Source organism: Hibiscus syriacus, unplaced genomic scaffold (assembly GCF_006381635.1).
Source record: "Hibiscus syriacus cultivar Baekdansim isolate YM2019G1 unplaced genomic scaffold, ASM638163v2 tig00112762_pilon, whole genome shotgun sequence".
Classification (NCBI taxonomy): domain Eukaryota; kingdom Viridiplantae; phylum Streptophyta; class Magnoliopsida; order Malvales; family Malvaceae; genus Hibiscus; species Hibiscus syriacus.
This window is the reverse complement of record NW_024063399.1, coordinates 144,581-158,839: the sequence shown is the minus strand read 5'-3', so window position 1 is coordinate 158,839 and position 14,259 is coordinate 144,581. Positions and strand designations below refer to the sequence as shown.

Here is a 14,259-nt window from a genome sequence, read left to right as displayed (position 1 = left end):
AATTTTGCAAACTTACAAGGAAATCCTCACAATGTAGATTGTTTGCAAAATTCTAGAACAAAGAAAAGAACACTAAAAAATGAATACAATTGGCACAATAAGTGTTCTTGAAAGCAAAATGAATATTGAATGAAAAATAGGCTTGAAATGCTCAAACTTGAGGTTTGATGCTTTTTCTTTGATTCTCTCTTGATTCTAGTTCTTTTATGTTTCTTGTTATTGATCAATGGCTCCTAAGCTTGCTTAAATACACCTTGAATCACTTCTGAACGTTGGGGATGATTAGTGAAGATAATATAGCCGTTTTAGTGTGAAATCAATTAATAAAACAGTTTGGAACGTGGGGGGAATCGGTACCCCCTAGGGGGGAATCGGTTCCCTCTGAGTATACTGGAATTCTCGGAACCAAACCATTCAGGGGAATCGGTACCCCCTTGGGGGGGAATCGGTTCCCTCTGAGCAAGCTGTAATTTTTGGCTTTGAAATGGTTCGAAATACTTTGTAAAATTATTTTGAAATTGTTTTAAGATTAAAACTTAATTTTACACTTGAGTAAGGAATAAAAATGACTTTTGAAAGATTTGGAGTAATGTTTTGATATTCGAATAATTATATCGAATATACTTAGAAAACTATTTGGAAAATCTTAAAATTCATTTAACTTAATTTGTTATATCGAAATATCAAAATGTATTCAACAATCTCCCCATTTTTGATATAACAAAACATTTTAGTAATTTTAAGATTTAAAATCAAGTTTTGAAATTACTCCCCCTTACTTTAACATTTCTCCCCTTTTAAAACATTTCACTTCTCCCCTTTTTTGTTAAATCAAAAAGACTCCTAAAAGATTTTAAACAAGGTTTTGAAATCATTTAGCCAATTGAATAAAGTTTAAGCTGCTAAGATCACAATCAAGAGAAACGTTAGCCATTAGTTTCATAATCAATATTCATAAGTAATGTGATATGGCAAAATTGGGCATATTGCTAAAATGATGTAATAAATTTAACTAAACCAAATATATAAATTCAAACATCCAAAACAAATCCAAAGTCTAATAATCCACAAACTCAAACAATCCAAAATATTCAAAATGTTGAAACAATAATCTTTTAGTTCAAAGTTTTAAAGCTAAGCGCAGAATCAAACAAGATTTACGGTTTCAACTATTTCAGCAAAAATGATCTGAGGTAGGTTTATTTTAATACTATTTTCAAAACAATGTAACCACCAAAGATCCAAGGCTCTAAGAGTAGAATAACGACCTCCGGATGGTCGAAACCACCAAGAAATCATTAGATGAAGAAAACGTTCATGAAGGTCTAAGACACTTGCACTATCCCTTCTTTTATAACGAGATCCTAAGATTTGTTTTTCATTTGAAATACCATCGTTATCTAATCATAATGTCTTGGCCATGTAAGCCGAGTTAATATATAAGAATTGTCCTAGGAGATAGGAACGAACTTCTACGGTTTCGGTTTGAGCTCGGTTTTTGATACAAACGGTATTAGAATAAAAGATACGAACAAGTTGATGGTAGACAATGGGTTCAAGATCAAAAAGTTTATCAAATTTCCACTCTTGTGAAAGAGGAAGATATTTAAAATTAATATCTAACATAGCTTGACGAGAAGGGATATGTTCTTCTCTAATTTTGTAAGAGTCGAAATATTGATAATACCAAAAACGATGATTTCTAGAACCAGGATGATTGAAGCATGAATTTTGGATAGTTATATTGGGATCAGGATTAGGAATTGGATTTTCAGGAATAGGAGGAGGATTTGGAGGTGGATTTGGTTGACGGTGTGAGCGACTAGATAAAGACCTAGCACGTTTAGGATTGGACATGTTTTAGGAAATCGGAATAGAACGGGTAACCTGCAATTTAGAAAACACATGTATGTAATTCAATCAATCCCAAAACTCAATTGAGTCCTCAATATTTCAAGGTTCTCTAAATCAATCCTAATGGGCAAAGTTTTTGAAAACTTTTGAAAAATACGGTTTTGAGAAACAATATATGTATAGTTTTCATAACAACAACATAATTCAATCAAAACACAATAATTTGAAAAACAATTTTTTTTATTTCGAAAATTTCAATATTTTTTTAGTAAATTCTTGTGTTTTTGATGAAATTAGTTGTAATATCTAGTTTCTAATCACTAAACAATCAATGCCCGATCACTATTTCTATCTATAACTAATTAAAAATAGTCCTATGTTCAAAATCAATGAAATAAAGAGTTTAGAAAATTTTACCTTGAAGGATGAGATTGAGTGGATTTTGATGTTGTTTGCATGATTTTAATGATGATAGCAAGTTTAGAAGATGATATTTGAAGTGAATTCCGATTAAAATCGTTGATTTGAGGCAAAAATGGAGATTTGAGAATGTAGAGAGGAGAAACGGCAGAAAGAAGAAGAAGAGAAGAAGAAGAGAAGAAGATGTTTTAAAATTTTAAGGGTTCTGCCCGTGTATAACCAGTACCCCAGGGGGGTATCGATTCCCCTGTGGGGGAAATCGGTTCCCTCATGGGGGGATCGATTCCCTCTGCACCAAAATGCTAAAATCCGATTTTAAACATCCAAAATGCTAAATTAATTTTCTCTAGTGGTATTGGCAACTCATATATTGAAAATTAATAATGTTCAAACAATCAAATTAATCTTTAAACTATATTTGAACATAAAGTTAATTTTCATCAAGAATCATAAACTCCACCTAACTAATATTAATGAATGCAATAAAAAATTACTATTCTAAGCATTTTTCATTTAGTCTTAAAAGTGCTAAAAATATTTTAAACACTAAGTGAAGATAGGTTGGTCAAACCTAATTCTCTTCTAAGTGTTCAAAATCTTTCCTTGTCTAAAGGTTTTGTAAAGATATCCACTAATTGGTGCAAAGTATCAACAAATTCTAGAACTACTTCTTCCTTAGTGACATGGTCTCTAATGAAGTGATGTCTTATTTCAATGTGCTTAGTTCTAGAGTGTTGGATGGGATTTTTAGTGAGACAAATAGCACTTGTATTGTCACACTTGATAGGAATAGTACCTACTTCAATTCCATAATCAAAAAGTTGTTGTTTCATCCATAAAACTTGTGCACAACAACTACCAGCTGAAATGTATTCGGCTTCAGTGGTAGATAATGCAACACAATTTTGTTTCTTTGAAAACCAAGAAATCAGCATATTTCCAAGGAATTGAAAAGTACCGGAGGTGCTTTTCCTATCTAATTTGCATCCTCCATAATCCGCATTAGAAAAAGCATGCAAGTTAAAGCATGCAAGTAAATATGATTCCTTAGGACATGATTGAAATCTAGCACATAAGCAAACACTAAACATAATGTCTGGTCTACTTGCAGTTAGATAGAGCAAAGAACCAATCATTGACCTGTATAATTTAACATCCACACATTTACCTCATTCATCCAAGTCAAGCTTTGTTGAAGAGCTCATTGGAGTGTCATGAAGTTTCCCATTTTCCAGTCCAAACTTCTTGAGCATATCTTTGACGTACTTATCTTGATTGATGAAGATGCCATCTTTTCTTTGCTTGATTTGGAGTCCCAAGAAAAATGAGAGCTCCCCATCATGCTCATCTCAAACTCATTTTGCATTAGCTTAGAAAATTCTTGGCAAAGAACATCATTAGTAGAACCAAATATTATATCATCAACATAAATTTGAACTACTAATAAATCTTTACCTTTATGCTTTAAAAATAATGTAGTGTCAACCTTCCCTTTTGAAAAATCTTTTTCAATTAAAAAATTTGACAATCTTTCATACCAAGCTCTAGGAGCTTGTTTTAAACCATAAAGAGCTTTTGTCAATTTAAGAACATGATCCGGAAATTTTGAATCTTCAAAACCTGGAGGTTGTTCCACATACACTTCTTCCTTTATAAAACCATTTAAAAATGCACTTTTAGCATCCATTTGTTATAATTTAAATTCATGAAAACATACAAATGTTAATAACATTCTAATTGCTTCCATCCTAGCTACGGGAGCGTATGTTTCATCATAGTCTATAGCCTCTTCTTGAGTATACCCTTGAGCAACAAGTCTAGCCTTGTTTCTCACTATATTACCACTCTCATCAAGCTTATTCCTAAATACCCATCTAGTACCTACAATAGATTTATTACTAGGCCTTTCAACTAATGTTCATACTTTACTTCTCTCAAATTGATTTAATTCTTCTTGCATAGCCATAATCCAATGTTCATCATTTAATGCTTCTTTAATATTCTTAGGCTCTATGCATGAAATAAATGCAACATAATTACAAATATTTCTAAGAGAAGATCGAGTTGTTACCCCTTTTGATGGATCGCCTATAATTTCATCATCCTTGACATAGTTGTACTCTCTTGGATAAGATAATTCCCTTTCTTCAATGGTTGGATTCTCAAGAGGATCATGAGTTTCCTCATTTTTCGTTTATTCCTTTGATGATGGTTCTCCAACGTCATGTCTAACGTCATTTGTATTTATAACACCTACATCATCATTCACACAAGAATCCTTCCTCGGAAGGGGATTATCATCGAAAACAACATGTATAGACTCTTCTACAACTAAAGTTCTTTTATTAAATACTCAATAAGCTTTAGAATTTAAGGAATAACCCAGAAAAATTCCTTCATCACTTTTAGCATCAAATTTGCCAAGGTTTTCTTTACCGTTGTTTAAAACAAAACATTTACATCCAAAAGGATGAAAATAGCTAATGTTAGGCTTTTTATTTTTGAAAATTTCATATGGAATTTTCTTTAAAATTGGCCTAATCATTACTCGATTTATAACATAACAAGCGGTATTTGTGGCTTCCGCCCAAAAATATTTTGGCAAATTATTTTCACAAAGCATGGTTCTAGCCATTTCTTCTAAAGTTCGATTTTTTCTCTCAACAACTCCATTTTGTTGAAGGGTTCTAGGTGCTGAAAAATTATGGCTAATACCATTAGAATTACAAAACTCAATAAATCCAAGATTTTCAAATTCAGTGCCATGATCACTCCTAACACTAGTTATAGAGTAACCTTTTTCATTTTGGATTATTTTTGAAAATGTAATGAACTGTTCTAATGCTTCATCTTTAGTACTTAAAAATAGAACCCAATTATATCTAGAATAGTCATCTACCAAGACAAATGCATATTGTTTTCCACCCAAGCTAGTAGTCCTAGTTGGCCCAAAAAGATCTATATGGATCAATTGTAATACTCTACTAGTTGATACGTCATTAATGGATTTAAAAGAAACTCGCTTTTGTTTTCCTTTAGCACAAGCATCACAGATTTTATCATTATCAAATTTAAGCTTAGGATACCCTCAAACTAAATCACCTTGAATTAGCCGTTGCAAAACACTCATACTAGCATGTCCTAGTCTCCTATGCCATAACCAACTATCATGTTCATCCTTAGCAACTAGGCACAAATTAGTCATATCAATAGAATATAAATGCACCATGTATATGTTTCCTATTCTATGACCAACAAGCATAATCTGATTAGATGCAATGTCAATGACTTTACAACCATTAATATCAAACATGACATTGAATCACTTATCACAAAATTGACTAATACTTAATAGATTATGCTTTAATCCATTCACATATAAAACATTTTTAATTTGTATGGAAGATGTATTACCAATAGTACTAATACCTTCAATGTGACCTTTTGAATCATCACCAAAAGTCACTTCTCCTCCATTTTTGGCGTTAAGCTTAATGAACCGGCTTTTGTCTCCGGTCATGTTTCTTGAGCATCCACTATCAAGGTACTATGAGTTTGAAGCTTCTTTTCCTAGAAACATAGATTAATTTCTAATTTTTGGTACCCAAATTCTTTTGGGTCCATATTCATTAGTTTCCAAAATTCTAGTCCCCTTAGGTATCCATTTGTGTAGGATATCCTTATCTTTAGTAGTAATGAGCTCTTTAGGAACCCATATACTTCTAACGATTTTTCCATTAGAGGCTCTTTGGGGACCTCTATGATTGTAGTTTTTAAAACTTTTTCTAACAAAGTTGGATTTCGAATTTTCTCCAATTTCAAAACGTTTTGTTCAAACTTTATCAAAAGAAGCTTTAAGATCATCAATTTTCTTTTGATGATCATCATTGACCTTTGAAAGTAAATTTTGCAAATCTAAATTTTTCTTTTCAAACTCTTCTAGTTTGATTTGCAAGTCTTTGATTTTAAAAACTTTTTCTAACAAAGTTGGATTTCGAAGTTTGTCCCATATTTCTTTGGCGGTTGTACAAAAAGAAACCCTTCCGTATTCTTCTGGTCCAAGAGCACAAAATATGATATGGATGGCTTTGGAGTTGAGCTGGAACATTTTTGTCTCTCATTCACTCCACAATCTTGGATGAGTGAGAGGCTTGATGTATCCTTCTACTACGACATTCCATGCTCTCATGTCACTTGCTTGAATGAAGTACATCATTCTATTCTTCCAATAGGCATAGTTAGCCCCATTGAAGAAATGAGGCTTGTTGACGGGCATCGAATCGAGACCGGAGTCGAAGTTTGAAGCGGAGGCCATTGATGACTTTGATTATTGATATAACTCTTCCCGAATCGACTCAAGAGGCGATTAAACCTTCAAATGAGTTAGGCTCTGATGCCAATTGTTGAGTTAATCGATTGACGGAATCGGCCAAGAGGGGGTGAATTGGTAATTAAAATTTTGGTGGAAGCTTTTATAGAAAATTGAAAGTAATTGCACATCATTTAGAGTGGTTCGACTTTATCAACCAAAGTCTACGTCCACTACCTTAGCTATCCACACTAAGGATTTTCCACAAATTCAGTAATTTGTCTTTTTTTGAGGACAAAGAGTAACCTTACAAACCCTCAAGAATTATACCCCAAATTCTTGAGAACACTCTCTCCCAAAGAAAACAATACAAATTTTGCAAACTTACAAGGAAATCCTCACAAGGTAGATTGTTTGCACAATTCTAGAACAAAGAAAAGAACACTCAAAAATGAATACAATTGAGCACAATAAGTGTTCTTGAAAGCAAAATGAATATTGAATGAAAAATAGGCTTGAAATGCTCAAACTTGAGGTTTGATATTTTTTCTTTGATTCTCTCTTGATTCTAGTTGCTTGATGTTTCTTGTTATTAATCAATGGCTCCTAAGCTTGCTTAAATACACCTTGGATCACTTCTGAACGTTGGGGATGATTAGTGAATATAATATAGCCGTTTTAGTGTGAAATCAATTAATAAAACAGTTTGGAGCGTGGGGGGAATCGATACCCCGTGAGGGGAATCGGTTCCCTAAGTGTAAAATTCAAATATTTCGACCGTTACACAGGGGGGAATCGGTACACCCTAGGGGGCGAATCGGTTCCCTCCGAGCATGCTGGAATTCTCAGAGCCAAACCATTCAGGGGGAATCGGTACCCCCTTAGGGGGGAATCGGTTCCCTCTGAGCAAGCTGTAATTTTTGGCTTTGGAATGGTTCGAAATACTTTGTAAAATTATTTTGAAATTGTTTTAAGATTAAAACTTAATTTTACACTTGAGTAAGGATTAAAAATGACTTTTGAAAGATTTAGAGTAATGTTTTGATATTCGAATAATTATATCGAATATACTTAGAAAACTATTTGGAAATCTTAAAATTCATTTAACTTAATTTATTATATCGAAATATCAAAATGTATTCAACATAAAGAATTTTAAAAAAAAATTCCAACGGTGAAAAATGAATTACACAATATCATCCAAATATTTTAAAGTAATTTTCAGAATTTTTTTATGAAATATAATTCATTCTACGAGATTTATTTTTCAAAATCTATTTTACATTGAACAAACGAACCCATAGTATCTATGATCATACCATATAATGCAAGTGTGATATATGCATTTATTTGAAAGGTCTCCAAGTGGGATATTTAAGTCAAAACAATAATTAAGTTCTACTATTTCATGAATAGAATACTTATATAATTGAACTCAAACAAAGACAGAGATGGATGCGTGAGAATTAATTCATGCATGAATCTTACACTATAATTTTTCATCATAATAAATGGAGGGGTGTTTGGGATACGGTCATACACTCGTACTTTTAGAGATTTTTTAATCTTTTCTTATAATTTAGGCTTTTTTTATTTTTTAGTAAATTATTTAGTTTTGTATCCAAAATTTATAATTTTATATTCTTAGTTTTTTAATATAACTTTTTAAGTTTGTGTGCATAACATAAAATTATATGTCAATCTTTCATTTATGTATCATATTTTTTTACCTTCAAGCTTTTGATAAAGTCAATTTATTTTTATCTTTTCTGCTTTTATCTCTCAAAATTTTAATCATTTTGTCAAATTAAATAAATTAAAATAATAATAATAACTTATTATAATAACATTAATTAGCCCATCTTTTTAACATGTTTGCATTTTAACTGTTTTTAATAATTTAAATATATTTATTTTATATTTTTTTCATATTGTAAACATTTCAAACCTTTACTAAAAAGGCAAAATAGTTAAATCCTAACCCTTAATTTTAAAACCTTTTAATTAATTTTTTCCAATTTTAATAACTCCAATACTCTTATTTTCTACTGTTTTTTATTAATTATTTTTAAGACCTAACAATCTATCCCTCTTTATAATTTAATTCTAACTGCGTTTATATATTAATTTGAATGTGCTAACAAATTATATTATAAAAGCAGAAGTCGGAATTACATCTGGTTAAATTAAGATGTGTAACGCTCCTAATTTATGTACTTTAAATTTGATTTTTATCTAATTAATTTTTAGGGACTAAATTGTGAACTTTCGAAGTTTTAAGATAATTTTAAATTTCCCTGAAAGTTGGAGACTCGTTCCTCGATTTGACCATCATTGGTCAGGGAAGGGGGAAAATAGAAAAGGTGGGATTTTTGTTTCAAACATGTGGCTGAGACTCTGAGAGGAATTAAACCCTTAGCCTTAGGCAAGGAAGCCCATGCCTCTAACAACCACGCTAAGCTATTGTTGCTGTCAAAAATAGTTAAAAATATTTTCAAGCTTTTTAGAATGGGATTTTAAATCCCATCTTCCCCAATTGATTCAAATCAAAATCCAAGAAAATCCCTAATTTCTAAAAAACATTTTTTACCTTCGTCGCTTTCTAAAGCCGATATCGTCGTTTTCGGCAATCGTGTAGTGCACCGCTCCGGCCACCGAGTTCGTCGTCCATCCATAACCAAAACCCGACCACCCTCTTGTCGTGAAACACCACCTTTAGTCATGAATCTATCAAAGCTTCAACGAAACCCCCCGATCATTTTGGTTCTTCGCGTTTTCAAGCCGATCTCAAGCCTCGATGAACACGCCGCATACATCGTCGTGCTCCTTTCATTCTTTCGATCTAAACTTGACCGAAATTGCGGTTTCATCGGCTTTCTTTGGTCGTCCATCGTGGGAAAACTCTGATTTCTTTTTTCTTTTTAACATCTTCGTATTTTGATGAGTTTTGGTGATGTTTGAGTTGTTATTAGTAAATTGGAGCATCAAAAATAATCGATCGGTGTCCCCGCTCTTTTTGGTCGATCTAATATTCTAAAATCGGATTGAGTCAACTCAGATCGAATCGAGTCAATTCAAACAAGATTGAGTCAACCCGAATCAATCAGACCATTGACTTTGACTGAACCATTGACCTTTATCAAAACAGTTGACTTTTACTATAGTTGACTTAAAAAAAAGTCAAAATTTTTCAAAAATATACATTTTATGTTTTTTGACTTCCTAAGTCCGAATTTGTAGTTCTTTTTGTCAAATTCTAATCCCAAAAGCCTCTAAATCAAGCATTAAACCTCAAACATTTAAATTAAGATTAATGATTGATTTATGTTGTTAATTATTGAAGGTACTCAAGACTCTCTCGACCATTTGTCAGCTCGGCCCAGCTTCTCTCGATTCGTCTGACCACGTGAGCCCGTGATCACTCATATAGTTTCGTAAACCCTATAATACTTATATTTAAATATTATTTTAGTAGTAAACTGAATTCATTATGGTTTAGGTTCGAGTGGTGCGGTAGAGCGTAGCGAGGCTGATGCTCAGTAGACTTCCTAGGTTCGAGTGGTGCTGTAGAGCGTAGCGAGGCTGATGCTCAGTAGACCTCCTAGACCGATCTTTTTGATATCTGGTTGATTTACGAATGTTAAATGATTGATGCCCTGATTTACTGATTTACCGTTTATAAACTATGGCTACTAATATATGCTCTATGGTTACTTTTTTCTACTGGAAAAATATAAACATGTCTAATTTATAGATCATGGAACTACTGGTTACTACATGAACTATTTTATTAGGATACTATTTGGGTAAGACTCTGGAGTATAAAATTTAGCTCTAATTAATAAGGTAATTCCTTGTGGACCTATGGTGACTCTTGGGTATGCTTTTAGGCTCAAAGTACTCCCTTGAATAGGCTTTAAGGTCTCAAGGTACTCCATTGGATAACCTCTAAAGTCTCAAGGTACTCTCTTAGGTTGGCTCTTACATCCAATGGACTTAGGGTAAGCCTTATAGATGCAGTTCTGAGGAACTGTATATGTGTATGGTTGGAGTGTGATTTTTAAAGTTTTATCTGTATGTTTTTACTTTGCACTTTTGGTACACACTGAGCTCCAAATATGCACTTCAAACCAGACACTGGAGGATCGACACATTCCATACCGTATTTTTTGTTGTAATGTTTCTATCTTTCGAACTGCCTTTATTCTAATGACATGTGCCTATGTTTTGTTATATTAGTTTTATGATGTATTTTTATTTTGTTACTGTTGTATGGATTTTTATGTTACTGGTTATATGATGTTCTACACTTATTCATGATGCTTAAAGTTTTCATTACTCGGTTTGAACTTTGATATTATTAATCTATGTTTTTAAATATGCTTGATTAAGATATTATTTTAAAAAGGGTTTGAAAATGCTTTAATTTTTTAATATAATTCGTTAGACTTACTCGTGACGAATAGGTTGGGTCTAAGGGTTACAAAATGATTAAATTCAAAACGTCGACATAGTAGAATGACTAAAACCAGAATTAAACCCTCGAATTTCCCATCTGGAACGTGGTTTCCACCTGTAAGGAGTAGTCCATTCTTGTCTACGACAAGCGTTGTTCCCACACATACGGGTAGATATTTTTGCAGCGAACTGGCAGATATTTCAGTTCATTTGCAGGCATAAAACTCTATCCAAAAATCAAACAACCCTAATCATCAGTCGAACAATCTCCAGAGAAACATCAATGGAAAGCCTTGCCGTGAGTGTTCTCCCGTTCCCCAAACCCTCTTTTTTCCACAGGGAAAAGAGTTTCCCTTCTTGGCCACCATGCAAGCAGAGAAGCAGTGGCTCCCATTCTTCCACTCGGTTAAACTGTCACAAAATGTTTGTACCTGGTGTGTAATTAACCCATTTTGCTCTATCATCTTTCGTGCATGATGTCCAAGATCTGAGGGTTTGTTTCTTATTGCAGGGTTTGGAGAGGCATCACCAGAGACAAAGGCATCCAAAAACCTACACCATTTCTTCAATTACATAGCTGTTAAGATAGTCAGTGCACAGCTTGAGGTTCTCTCCCCACCTTTTACGTATATCTCTCTATTAATTATGGTTCATTGGGGTTTAGTGTTTTGTAACTAATACAATAATGCTCAAATTGTATGGTTGGTAGTTGGTACTTGTATAAGCCGTGGATTTTTTTTAAAAAAATTAGGGATTTAAATGAGATTTTTTTAAAACGGGGTCTAATTATAATTTTCAAATATATTGGGAGATAATAAAAATTTCAACAATTTTGAGAGACTTAATTGAAAACATTCAAAAATTTCAAGATTTAATGAAGATTTCTAACAAATTTGAGGAGACCTAAATAAAATTTATATTAAAAAATTAATGAGTATAATTCGATTTTCAGGACTTTCAAACAAGCAGTATGAACTAGGAATAGGCATTTGACCTGATCTGTCCGCTAAGGTTAAGTTTTTTAAAGGATGGGGTTAGATCAAGTTTGAATTTAGATGAAAAAGAGTTCTACCTAGATAATATTATAATTTTCTCTTATATATTTAGGGATAATTGCAATAATATCATTCTTCGTACTATCACTTCCAATTAAGTCCTTATTTTCCTCATAAAAATGAAATTATATATAAATAAGTTGGGTTGAGTGTGAGTTTTTATCCAAAAAATCATATCGAGTTTCGGGTTAGGTGGAATTCTCCTAAACTCAGATCGAGTGCAGTGGAGGGGTTTAATTTTTGGGTTGAGTTTGGGTAGGCCAAAAACTCGACTCGACTCATTACCATCCCTACCATAGACACTAAAATTAATCGAATTAAAACACATGGATTAAATTCACAAATAATACAAGTGCTAATCATAGAATTTAACCTATAATAATGCTATGTTTCATCTGGTAACTCGTTACCTTTCTGGAGTAGAGCTACAACCCTGAAGCTTACGATGACTTGATGGATTTTCTGGAGACCCACTCGTTGAACGACGGGGATGAGTTCATTGCCAGCTTGATGAGGGAATCTCCAAGCCATAAAGCTCTAGGTATGGTGTGCAGATGGTGGATGAATCCAACACAAAACTCATGAGGGAATATGTTTTGGAAACCAGCCATATAACCGAAAAAGAAACCGGCAAGTGATCCGACTCTCGGCCGATGCCTCTTTGGGCAGATTAGATGTATCAGATAGACTATACATGAAGGATGGAATTGTGGTGGTGTATCCAAATATACAGTACATAACAGAGTATTAAACAAAGAAGAAGCATTATTGGAAGTCTATGTGCAGCTCTTTTTCTTAACATTTGATTGGGTTGTTAGAATATAGGCACGTGTCGTAGATTTGGTCGCATAAATTGAACCAATCAATCCCATTGATTGGGTTGGATCCTCTATACTGACGGGGGAGTTTAAAACTCCATGGTCCATGTCTTCCCCCTTCTATATGTTTTATGCTGGCTTGTTTATAATAAACTAAATTAAGCAACAACTAATCGTAAAGCAATTTGGTGATTCGATTTCTATTTTATGCTAAACGAATCAGAAAACAACGTTGCAATAATTTCGCCCTTTTAAAATTATTCATACTGATAGTAAGTACTCATGTGCTTAAATTTTTAATTTATTTGTTTTAAATATATTTTATTGAATTTAAATTACAAGTAGTTGAGAGAAATTTAATTAATATCATACTGATAATTTGAAAAGAGAAATAGATTTTTCATTTAAGATAAATAATAGAAGGTTGGAGGCAAAAGAGATTTTGATGAGACCTGAGAGTGAGACAATAGAGGAAGGGTCCCCTCTTCACCAGCCTAATTGCAATCTTAGCACGAATCAAAGTGGCTTCCATGGTAATATTCCTTGAGGACTCGGGTTCGAACACCATAGATGGTAAGAGTGTGAGCGATCAATATCAAAAGGTTGAGAGTTATCTTTAAACATATACTACCATGTACTTACCTCAGATTATTCAAAAAAAAAATGCAATGTCAGTACATACTATAAGTTTACTGTGTTTATCGTTATTGCTTCACCAATCTACTCCAATCCCTTTTTCTTTCAATCCTTAGATTTTGTCTACTATAACCATGCATGATTAAGTTCACATTCCATTTAAATATTGTAAATTAAAAGATATTATTTAATCTGAATATTAGTAGAATAATTATCTTTTAATATCTTTTACATGGACAATGAATGGATTAGATATTATAGTAGCCATTTACGTTATTTGTCGTAAAAATTAATATTTATCGAATTGAATGATAAAAATTTTGACGTTTCTTAAGTAACGTTTTATACTTGAATGTGTATAGTGAAAAAACAATGATTAATGTGTTTGTTCCCATTTAAAAACCTACTTAGCTATTTCATATAATTAATGAGTATAAAAGGGTCTTGCATCAAATAAAAATTAAGTATAATCCAATTCATAATTGTCCCTAAAAAAATGATATTATAAAGAGTGGTCACCATAAAACGGGAAAGAAATTGTTAGTGACAAATACATAATATAAGTAGAAAGAATCAAGTTTCCCAATTATCACGTTGCGGAAATATTGTATAAAAGAAAATGCTTATAGTAAAATTAGGATTACCCGTGAGTGAGATTGAGTAACAAATGGGCATCGCTCGTCATCTTCCTACTTGCCTTTTCTATGGT

At 32.7% G+C, this 14,259-nt stretch overlaps 1 pseudogene; it reads left to right on the top strand.

Annotated features, from left to right (window-relative positions):
- The first annotated feature begins 11,264 nt into the window (after positions 1–11,264).
- Positions 11,265–12,916, top strand: LOC120183450 (annotated as a pseudogene).
- The last annotated feature ends 1,343 nt before the right edge of the window (positions 12,917–14,259 follow it).